This window comes from Procambarus clarkii, chromosome 76 (genome assembly GCF_040958095.1).
Source record: "Procambarus clarkii isolate CNS0578487 chromosome 76, FALCON_Pclarkii_2.0, whole genome shotgun sequence".
NCBI lineage: Eukaryota > Metazoa > Arthropoda > Malacostraca > Decapoda > Cambaridae > Procambarus > Procambarus clarkii.
In genome coordinates, this window is record NC_091225.1 from 26,816,368 (window position 1) to 26,828,755 (window position 12,388).

Here is a 12,388-nt window from a genome sequence, read left to right on the forward strand (position 1 = left end):
TCACCTCTCAATACACCACCACTGCCCCTCGTCTCTCAATACACCACCACTGCCCCTCACCTCTCAATACATCACCACTGCCCCTCTCCTCTCAATACACCACCACTGCCCCTCACCTCTCAATACACCAGCACTGCCCCTCGCCTCTCAATACACCACCACTGCCCCTCACCTCTCAATACACCAGCACTGCCCCTCACCTCTCAATACACCAGCACTGCCCCTCACCTCTCAATACACCAGCACTGCCCCTCGCCTCTCAATACACCACCACTGCCCCTCGCCTCTCAATACACCACCACTGCCCCTCACCTCTCAATACACCACCACTGCCCCTCGCCTCTCAATACACCACCACTGCCCCTCACCTCTCAATACACCACCACTGCCCCTCGCCTCTCAATACACCACCACTGCCCCTCACCTCTCAATACACCACCACTGCCCCTCACTTCTCAATACACCACCACTGCCCCTCACCTCTCAATACACCACCACTGCCCCTCACCTCTCAATACACCACCACTGCCCCTCGCCTCTCAATACACCACCACTGCCCCTCACCTCTCAATACACCACCACTGCCCCTCGCCTCTCAATACACCACCACTGCCCCTCACCTCTCAATACACCACCACTGCCCCTCACTTCTCAATACACCACCACTGCCCCTCACCTCTCAATACACCACCACTGCCCCTCACCTCTCAATACACCACCACTGCCCCTCACCTCTCAATACACCACCACTGCCCCTCGCCTCTCAATACACCACCACTGCCCCTCACTTTTCAATACACCACCACTGCTCCTCACCTCTTAATACACCAGCACTGCCCCTCACCTCTCAATACACCACCACTGCCCCTCGCCTCTCAATACACCACCACTGCCCCTCACCTCTCAATACACCACCACTGCCCCTCACTTCTCAATACACCACCACTGCTCCTCACCTCTCAATACACCAGCACTATAGCCAGCACCAGAATCTAATAATATTATAAAATATAAGTGTTTACTTACGATAATATTTGCGTGATTGCATGAAGCGTTTGTCTTCTTGCTGACTGCATGGACCACAAACTGACCGCTTTGTTGTTGTTGTTGTTGTTGAGTTAGGGGCGACGACGATCGTGGGATCGGATGCGCCCCGGCGTACCCGTGAAGGGTGAATCGCAAAGCCAGGAAAGGCGAAATGCTAAGCCAAAACGCGAAACGAGTGACGCCAAGCACTAGAAACTAATATGCCACACGGCAAAGCTACGCACAAAGGGAGAGGCAGAAGCACATAACAGAACAGGGCAAACAAACAGCCAGAAGGGCACACAGCATGTCATAGAGCAAATACGCAAGAAATCAGAGCACATACTTGCCCGGGAACTTGGCCCGCGGGAATCTTACATTGAACGCCTCCCAGAGCACCCATTGCCAAGGGTCTCGTCCATCCACCGGGGACGCCATAACATCCGGAACCGGGGCAACAAACACCTGCAAACTGGGGACCCAGATGGTAGAACTCATGAGGCGAGAAGTCGCCACTCGCCCCCACAGGAAGGGAACTTGCCCCCCACGAAAGCACTCCGGTCCGTCAAACAGCAGTAACTCGGCAATCTTCGACCAGTGACCCGGTGGCATCACAGACGCCGGCAACACGTCCCCCAGGGCCCCAACGCGCACCCGCACCACAAGGGTACCCGCGGCCCCGGGCACACCACCAGACGACAGCAGGGAACCCGGACGGCGCGCATCCTTCCGTAACGTCACCACCAGGCCACGCCCAGCACCAGAGTCCACACCATCCCTGGCAGCGGAAGCCACCACCCCCCACTGCGGAGAGTCCCCCGGCGGAGAAAGAACCGAAGGCACGTCCGAGACACAGGCACCAGCACCGGCAGGCACATGGACCTCCGCCACCACGAACCGCGGAGACATCGACGCATCCGTATCCACACTGTCAACATCCGAAGCCCTACAGTCACTGAAGTCACCAATGTCGGCCCAGGAAGAAGACGAACGCCGGGAACGTTTGGGCACCGGCCGGATATCGTCCGAGCCGGTAAGTGACCCAGAAACACGGGTACCACGAGCCGAAGGAACCGACGCCAGGACGGCAGCAGCCTCTACCACAGGAGGAACCGGGCCACACACAGCAGGAGGCTCCGCAGTCACCCCAGCACCAAGCACATCCGGGACCCGAGTCACGGACACAGGGCCAGGCGCAGCATCAGAAGACGAGGGAGAAGACAGCGACGTCACACAGGGAGCTCCAGGAAGGCCCATGGGAGCAGTTGGAACAGCAACAGGATCAGGCAGACCAACCGACGGTACCTCAAGAACCGGAGGAGGGACGACAAGAACCGGAGGAACGGCAGGCGCCGCCGGGGAAGCTGCAGCAGCAGACGGGACGCGCACCACCTCATCAACATCACCGGAGACTGCCTCCAGAGGGAGCGGCGGGAAATCCTCGTCGCGGAACAAGTTGACAGGAGCAGCAGGGGCCTCAGAGCATCCGGCAGCCTGATGCCCCAACAGGCCACACCGGAAACAGGTACGAGGCTGCCGGGCATAATACACCCGGACGTAGTACCCCATAAGCCGGACAGAAGAAGGTATATCCGACCGCAGGCGCATCCCCAACGTGCGAATGTTTGTACGCCTCCCAGCATACCGCCCCGAGGAGAGCGTGTTCACCCGCACGCTGACAACAGTACCAAAACCCCCGAAGTAACGCCGGAGGAGGTCATCAGGGAATTCCAGGGGCGCACCATGGATACTGACATAAGTCAGGGCACCACTGCGGTCCGAAATCGCCACAGAGCCGGCATCGTCTGGCAACGGCAACGTACGCCCCTCGTACCGACGGAGGAAGTCCCGGTACTCGTCCTCCCCCACGAACTTAATAACAACCCGATGGGCCGAAACTAGCTCCACACCGTAAACAGCTTCCACCGGAACACGAAGCATGTCACACATCACCATCTCGACGGTCGGATAACCAGCCTTACAAGTAAACTCCAGGCCCACGGAGTTCACACGCTGAACAGGAGGAAGATGGCCCCCCATGTCAGAACTGCCACGTCAACGCAGCCAGGCAGGCAACCGGCGATTCGACCGCTTTGTTGATGTTCCTGGCGGCGGATGACGCTGTGACGTCACAGGTGAGGGACGCTTTGCGCACTACTCAATCGTCGCTTGAACCCATCATAAATAGTTTTGTTATTTATATTATTTTATTTTTATTTATTTTTATACAAGAAGTTACACTGGAGGTTAACAGAGAATATAGAAAATAAGTTGAATTAACATTCTTGTAAAGCCACTAGCACGCATAGCGTTTCGGGTAAGTCTTTAAACTAACAGTTTTTTTTTTTGATAAATTAACAGTAAAATTGATAAAAAATGTTACCAGGTATTTTATAGCTTTTCTTTACAGGTACAGATAATTTTAAGTAAAATAATTACAGTAAAATCAACAAAAATGTTTACAGGTAATTTGAAGAAATATTGACACAAAAGCAGATCAGAATAATTCACAATAAAGAAACAAGGATTACTAGATACATGAGAATAGCATTTCAGGGTCATACATTGGTTCACTGAAGCACAATATGAGGATCATTTCGAGGAAAAGTTTCAAGGAATAATGCAGTAGAAAATGCACTCAATACAACAACCACGATATCAAATGATATCTAAGATTACAATGTATCAATGTATCACTAATATTACAATGTATTAATGTTAAAGTAATATGGCTTAGGTACAAATATTGGGGGATTGAGTAGCACTAGATACAGTGTGAAGATAAAGCCCATGGTAGAAAACTATGAAGATGAAATTAGGTACTTTTTGGTTTTATTTTTGAATATGGCAAAAGTTGGACAGCTTTTCAAGGCATTAGGGAATAAGTTCCATAGATTAGGTCCCTTTATTTACATAGAGTGTTTACATAGATTAAGTTTGACTCTGGGGATATCAAAGAGATATTTATGTCTGGTGTGGTGGGCATGTGTTCTGTTACATCTGTCCAGGAAGAGTTTCAGAACAGGGTTTGCACTTAGAAAAAGGGTTTTATAAACGTAATTTACACAGGAAAGTGTGTGAACTGAATTTATGTTTAGCATGTTGAGGGATTTAAACAGAGGAGCTGTGTGTTGTCTGAAAGTAGAGTTAGTTATTGTCCTGATAGCAGATTTTTGCTGGATGATGATGGGCTTGAGGTAGTTTGCAGAGGTTGAACCCCAAGCACAGCTACCATAAGTAAGATAGAGATAGATAAGTGCATAATAGAGTGAGAGGAGAGCAGAGTAGGGTACATAATATCTGATCTTAGAGAGTATCTTAAAGAGTATACCAATTGTTTTAGAAACCTTTTTAGTTATGTGTTGTATATGGGTGCTGAAGTTGAGTCTCTTGTCTAAGTACAGGCCAAGAAACTTTCCATCATTTTTATTGCTAATGTTTACATTATCTATCTGAAGCTGAATTGCATTTGTTGATTTGCTTCCAAATAAGATGTAGTAGGTCTTTTCTATGTTTAGTGTGAGTTTGTTGGTTGACATCCACAAGTAGACTTTTTTTTAATTAATTGTTTACAACCTTATTTAACATGAGTGGGTTGGGGTCAAAGTAGATGAGTAGTATCATCAGCAAACAATATAGGTTTAAGTATGTTAGAGACATTAGGGAGATCATTGATGTATATAAGAAACAGGAGGGTCCTAGGATGCTGCCCTGTGGCACCCATACAGTTATTGGTAGAGTGGGAGAGGTTATATCATTGATGGCTACATATTAGTGTCTGTTACTAAGATAGGATCGGATATAGTTCAGGGCAAGGCCACGGATTCCATATTGGTGGAGTTTAAGTAAGAGGTAGTTATGGTTAACAGTATCAAAAGCCTTTCTCAGGTCAATGAAGAGTCCAATTGGAAACTCACTTTTGTCGAGGGCTGAGAAGATTAAGTCAAGCAGACTAACAATACCATCATTGGTACTCTTTTACGAGCGGAAGCCAAACTGACAAGGACTTAGTATATTGAATTTTATAAGGGAGTAGAGCTGTTTGTAAAAAAAAAAATTAAAATATTTTTGATAATATAGGTAGATTTGATATGGGTCTGTAATTATTTATGTCTGCCGTGTTACCTCCTTTATGAATTGGCGTTACTCTTGCTTTTTTAAGGATATCAGGGAAGGTATGATACTCTAGGGATTTATTGAACAGCAATGCTATGGGTGGTGCAAGGGCATGGGGGGCACTCTTGTATACCATCGATGGTATTTCACTAATGTTCCCCGCTTTGGTTTTTAGCGAGTGAATGATGGACACAACATCTGGAGGGCTGACCGGAGAGAGAAGAGAGTTTGGATAGCTGCCTGAAAGATATGTGGTAACATATGTCTGAGTCTCTGGGATTTTTCGGGCAAGGTTAGCACCAATCGATGAAAAGAAGCTATTAAATTCAGTTGTTGTTTCAAGATCTGTTGCAGGTACTCACTTAGTTGTACTCACCTAGTTGTGCTTGTGGGGGTTGAGCTCTGGCTCTTTGGTCCCGCCTCTCAACCGTCAATCAACAGGTGTACAGGTTCCTGAGCCTATTGGGCTCTATCATATCTACACTTGAAACTGTGTATGGAGTCAGCCTCCACCACATTACTTCCAAATGCATTCCATTTGTCAACCACTCTAACACTAAAAAAGTTCTTTCTAATATCTCTGTGGCTCATTTGGGCACTCAATTTCCACCTGTGTCCCCTAGTGCGTGTGCCCCTTGTGTTAAATAGCCTGTCTTTATCAACCCTGTCGATTCCCTTGAGAATCTTGAATGTGGTGATCATGTCCCTTACTAACTCTTCTGTCTTCCAACGAAGTGAGGTTTAATTCCCGTAGTCTCTCCTCGTAGCTCATAGCTCTCAGCTCGGGTACTAGTCTGGTGGCAAACCTTTGAACCTTTTCCAGTTTAGTCTTATGCTTGACTAGATATGGACTCCATGCTGGAGCTGCATACTCCAGGATTGGTCTGACATATGTGGTATATAATGTTTTGAAAGATTCCTTACACAAGTTTCTAAAGGCCGTTCTTATGTTAGCCAACCTGGCATATGGTGCTGATGTTATCCTCTTGATATGAGCTTCAGGGGACAGGTCTGGTGTGATAACCCCAGGTCTTTCTCTCTCTCTCTGACTCTTGAAGTATTTCATCTCCCAAATGATACCTTGTATCTGGTCTCCTGCTTCCTACCCCTATCTTCATTACATTACATTTGCTTGGGTTAAACTCTAACAGCCATTTCTTCGATCATTCCTGCAGCATGTCCAGGTCTTCTTGAAGCCTCAAGCTGTCCTCCTCTGTCTTAATCCTTCTCATAATTTTGGCGTCGTCAGCAAACATTGAGAGGAATGAGTCTATACCCTCTGGGAGATCATTTACGTATATCAAACAGGATAGGTCCGAGTACAGAGCCCTGTGGGACTCAACTGGTGATTTCACGCCATTCTGAGGTCTCACCTCTCACTGTAACTCTCTGCTTCCTATTGCTTAGGTACTCCCTTATCCACTGGAGCGTTCTACCAGTTACTCCTGCCTGTTTTTCCAGCTTATGCATCAACCTTTTATGGGGTACTGTGTCGAAGGCTTTCCGACAGTCCAAAAAATGCAGTCCGCCCATCTTTCTCTTTCTTGCTTAATCTTTGTTACCTGATTGTAGAATTCTATCAAGCCTGTAAGGCAAGATTTACCCTCCCTGAACCCATGTTGATGGGTTGTCACGAAGTCTCTTCTCTCCAGATGTGTTACTAGGTTTTTTCTCACAATCTTCTCCATCACCTTGCATGGTATACAAGTTAAGGACACTGGTCTGTAGTTCAGTGCCTCTTGTCTGTCTCCCTTTTTGTATATTGGTACTACATTAGCAGTCCTCCATATTTCTGGTAGGTCTCCCGTTTCCAGTGACCTACTATACACTATGGAGAGTGGCAAGCAAAGTGCTCCTGCACACTCTTTCAATACCCATGGCGAGATTCCGTCCGGCCTAACAGCTTTTCTCACATCCAGCTCCAATAGGTGCTTCTTGACCTCATCTCTTGTAATTTCGAACCTTTCCAAGGTCACCTGGTTTGCTGCCACCTCTCCTAGCGCCGTGACTTCTCCCTGTTCTATTGTAAAGACCTCCTGGAACCTTTTGTTGAGTTCTTCACACACCTCTTTGTCAATCTCTGTGTACCTGTCCTCGCCCACCCTAAGTTTCATCACCTGTTCCTTCACTGTTGTCTTCCTCCTGATGTGACTGTGTAGTAGCTTTGGTTCGGTCTTGCCTTTATTAGCTATATCATTTTCATACCTTTTCTCAGCTTCTCTTCTCACTAACATACTCGTTCCTGGTTCTCTGGTATCTCTCTCTACTTTCTGGTGTTCTGTTATTACAGAAGTTCCTCCATGCCCTTTTGTTCAGCTCCTTTGCTTTCATACATTCCCTATTAAACCACGGATTCTTCTTTTGCTGGTGTATAACTATCCTTGGAGATTTTTTATTTTATTATGTGAATGTTGTTTAGCTTCTAGGATGTTAGAGATCTCTCTCCATGTGCTTTTCATGTTTCCTTTTGCTTCTTTGAATCTATTCTCGTAATAGGAACGCCTTGCTTTTCTTATTATCCTGGTAAGCACTAATGAGTACCTCTTTACTACTTCCTTTCCAACTAGGCCAATCCTAAGTTTTTTTTCATATTCATGTTTCTTGTCGATTGCTTTAAGCGAGTATGGCCAATACGCAACCTCGCCAGAGCAGTTTCCCACCGCCGGTTACGGTGGTAGGAGGATGGCCACGAGGAAACACAACATTTAAGAGTACGGAGTTTGTTACCAGTAACAGACGACCAAGAAGCCAGCCAACGGGTAAGGATGGAGGAATGGATAACCGGGTAAAAGTCGGAATATGGAATACCTTTACGAGAGACGGGGCAAGAGCGGACAGCTTCCTTGGCGGCAGCATCCGCACGCTCATTTAAAGACACACCAATATGACTGGGAACCCAACAAAACTTAACCGACTTAAACTTACTGTGAACAAGAAACAGCCAATGCTGGATCTCGACAACTACGGGATGAACCGGATTAAAGGACCCGAGAGCCATGAGGGCACTACTAAAGCTCCTCTGTAAATATGCTAGTCTCCAGAGATAAGCGACACATATAAGTGCGATCAGGAAAAACAACAGAGTATAGCCAACACCGTCCGCAGACTTGGACCCATCGGTGAAGACAGAAACGGAGCGGGAGTGAGAAGAAAAGTGCTCAAGGAAAAGGCATTTTAGAACCGTAGGAGGGGTAATAGCTTTAGTGACGCGGGTCTAGGACGTACAAAACTGCGGAAGGGGGACTCTCCACGGGGGCAAAGAAGGAACAACACGAGGAGAAACATTAGAAACACGAACGGAAAGAGAATCCTGTAAGCGAGATAACCGGACAGACAGAGGGAGGTGGTGAAGAGGAACAGGAACTGCAGGAGGGGTAAAAGTTAAAGCACGACAGAGGCGAGAGGAAGGATGTTGCAAGGACCGAACAAGATAGCGAAGACAGTAGCGATCACGGCGGTCCTGGAGAGACAGGAAGCCAGTGTCAACATACAAGCTAAGGACGGGAGTCGAACAAAAGGCACCAGAACTGAGGCGCAGCCCAGTATGGTGCAAAGCATCAAGACGGTGAAGAGCAGAAGAGTAAGCAGGGCAACCATAATTTATTTATTTATTTATTTATTTATTTATTTATTTATTTATTTATTTATTTATTTATTTATTTATTTATTTATTTATATATATACAAGAAGGTACATTGGGTTTGTGAGAATACATTGGATAGTACAGTATTTACATTCTTATAAAGCCACTAGTACGCGCAGCGTTTCGGGCAGGTCCTTAATCTAGCAGATAATTTTAAGTAGGTAATTCCTATCAGAATTAATAAATGATGAAGATACATTGCAAGAGAAAAATGAGATGAGAGAGCTTAGTAAGTATATTAAAGCACATTGTTATATTAAAGCTCTGATTGATTACATTGACAGCTTGATTAGTAATTTAAACAAGATTAATAGACACCATACAGCAGATTGACAGCACATATAAGACAGCAATGATCACAATGGTAAAGATGTTCAGATTGGGTACATAAAGATTGGGAGACTGGGTAGCAAAAGATACAGATAAACAAGATTTATAAACACCATACAGCAGATTGGCAGCACATATTAGAAGACAGCAATGATCACAATGGTAAAGATGTTCAAATTGGGAACATAAAGGTTGGGAGATTGGGTAGCAATAGATACAGTGCAATTTTAAGGCAAAAAGTGAAAAACTATGAAGATGAAATTTGGTACTTTTTAGTATTGATTTTGAATGATGTAAAAGTTGGACAGCTTTTCAATTCAGTAGGGAGTGAGTTCCATAAACTGGGTCCCTTTATTTGCATAGAGTGTTTTCACAGATTAAGTTTAACTCTGGGGATATCAAAGAGATATTTATTTCTGGTGTGGTGATAATGGGTCCTATTACATCTGTCCAAGAGTTTCAGACAAGGATTTGCATTTAAGAACAGGGTTTTGTAAATGTAGTTGACACAAGAGAATTTGTGGAGTGAGATTATGTTTAGCATGTTTAGGGAGTTAAACAAGGGGGCTGTGTGTTGTCTGAAAGCAGAATTTGATATTATTCTGATAGCAGATTTTTGCTGGGTGATGATGGACTTGAGGTGGTTTGCAGTGGTTGAACCCCATGCACAGACACCATAGTTGAGATAGGGATAGATTAGTGCATAATATAGAGAGATGAGAGCAGAGTTAGGTACATAATATCTGATTTTGGAGAGTATACCAACTGTTTTAGAGACTTTCTTAGTTATGTGTTGTTTGTGGGTACTGAAGTTGAGTCTCTTGTCTAGGAATATGCCAAGAAACTTTCCATCATTTTTATTGCTAATGTTTACATTGTCTATCTGAAGCTGAATTGCATTTGTAGATTTGCTTCCAAATAGGATGTAGTAGGTCTTTTCTATGTTAAGTGTTAGTTTGTTGGTTGACATCCATAAGTGGACTTTTTTTAGTTCATTATTAACAACATCATTTAGTGTATGTGGGTTGGAGTTGGAGTAGGTGAGGGTAGTATCATCAGCAAACAAAATAGGTTTCAGAATGTTAGAGACATTAGGCAGATCATTGATGTATATAAGAAATAGAAGAGGTCCCAAGATGCTGCCCTGTGGCACTCCAACGGTTATTGGTAGAATGGGAGAGATTATATTATTGATGGCTACACATTGGTGTCTATCACTAAGATAGGATTGGATATAGTCCAGTGCATGGCCTCGGATTCCATAATGATGGAGTTTACATAAGAGGTAATCGTGATTAACAGTATCAAAGGCCTTTCTCAGGTCAATGAAGAGTCCAATTGGAAACTCATTTTTGTCAAGGGCTGAGTAAATTATACCAAGGAGACTAATAATTGCATCGTTGGTACTCTTTTGAGAGCGAAAGCCAAACTGACAGGGGCTAAGAATGTCAAATTTTACGAGATAGGAGTAGAGCTGTTTGTAGATAATTTTTTCAAATATTTTTGATAGTATGGGTAGGTTCGATATTGGTCTATAGTTGTTTATGTCTGCCGGATTACCTCCATTATGAACTGGCGTTACTCTTGCTTTTTTAAGGATATCAGGGAAGGTATGACACTCAAGGGATTTGTTGAACAGCAGAGCTATAGGTGGCGCAAGGGCATGGGAGGCGCTCTTGTATACAATGGATGGGATTTCACTGATGTTCCCAGCTTTGGTTTTTAGTGAGTGTATGATGGACACAACATCTGTCGGGCTGACTGGTGAGAGGAGAAGATAGTTTGGATAGCTGCCTGAGAGATATGTGTTGATATGTGTCTGAGTCTGTGGGATTTTACTTGCACCAATCGATGAAAAGAAGCTATTAAATTCATTCGCCATTTCTAAGTCAGATGACGGTGTAAGGCCATCCTTAGAGAGTGTTATCTGGTTGTGGGAGTGTTGTTTAGTTCCCAGGATATTAGAGATGGTATTCCATGTGCTTTTCATGTTGCCTTTTGCTTCTTTGAATCTAGTCTCATAATATGAAAGTTTTGCTTTTCTTATGATACTGGTAAGCACTGATGAGTACCTTTTAACTACTTCCTTTGAAACTAGGCCACTCCTAAATTTCTTTTCGTATTCATGTTTTTTGTTGATTGATTTAATTATGCCACTTGTGAGCCACGGGTTATTTTTTCTTTTATCAGTAACTTGTTTTGGTATGGAGGGGACAGTGAGTGTTGTAGAGGCTTAGAGTTTTGGAGAGAAAGAGGTTAGTTGATGAGTTTATATCCTGTGAATTATTAAATTCAGATTCCCAGTTAATATTGTGAAGTGCATTAGAGAGATTGCCTAAAGCTGATTCACTATGTAGCCTGAATGAAAGTTTCTTGGTTTCTGGTGGTGATGTGTCAATGTTTGCTATGAGGAAAGTAGGATAGTGGTCAGTTGTTCTGTCATAAATTACCCCAGATGTAAGGGGAGCTGTTATATTAGTCCATAGGTGATCCAGGGTAGTGGCAGATGTTTGAGTGACTCGGGTGGGCTTGGTGATTGTGGGGATTAGCATACAGGAGTGCATGCTGTTACGGAAATAGTCAACTTGAGGGTTGTTTTGAAGACCCAGGTCAATATTGAAATCACCTCCCAGAATGATGTGATATTTGTTGAGATTGTTATTTATGATAAGATTCCTTACATTGTCAGAGAATAAAGTTATGTTGGTATTAGGAAATCTATAGATGGCACCGATAGTCAGGGAGGATTTAAGGGATTTACTGGAGAACTTGGCAAAGGTATATTCACAATAGTCATCTCTATCACTAATAACACTATTGCAAATGAAGGTATCTTTGTAATATATTGCTGTACCACCACCTTTTTTATTAGGCCTGCAGTTATGAATGGCTTTATAACCAGCTAAATTGTAGAGTTGGGTATAGTCATTACTTAGCCAAGTTTCTGTTAAAATGATGAATGATAATTTAGTACCTAGTGCTGTAAGTAGTGCATTTATATCATCAAAATGTTTACCAAGTGACCTAACATTTTGGTTGTAAACTGATAAGCAGGTGCTATTTAGGAGTTTGTTTTTTGCAAGATTTGCTGTGTAATACCTGCAATAATGATGATCAATGTGCTGATTTGTGTGGATATGGGACAGAAGATTTCGATCAGGATCAATATCAGTAAGCATATAGATAAGATAATGTCACGATACAATAAGATAAGCAATTACAGGAACAGATAAATACTAAATCTGCTGTAAAATAGAAAGTAATTATAGCAAA

General features: G+C 44.1%; 1 protein-coding gene across 2 annotated transcripts in view; it reads right to left on the bottom strand.

Moving 5' to 3' along the window:
• The window catches only part of LOC138357121 (zinc finger protein 271-like), a 77,753-nt gene extending 76,652 nt beyond the window's left edge, over nt 1–1,101 (bottom strand). For both annotated transcript variants that reach the window (XM_069313756.1, XM_069313755.1), the window contains exon 1: nt 1,027–1,101. The gene's annotated coding sequence lies outside the window, so the exon portion shown is untranslated. The remainder of the gene's footprint in view (nt 1–1,026) is intronic.
• Nucleotides 1,102–12,388: the final 11,287 nt, after the last annotated feature.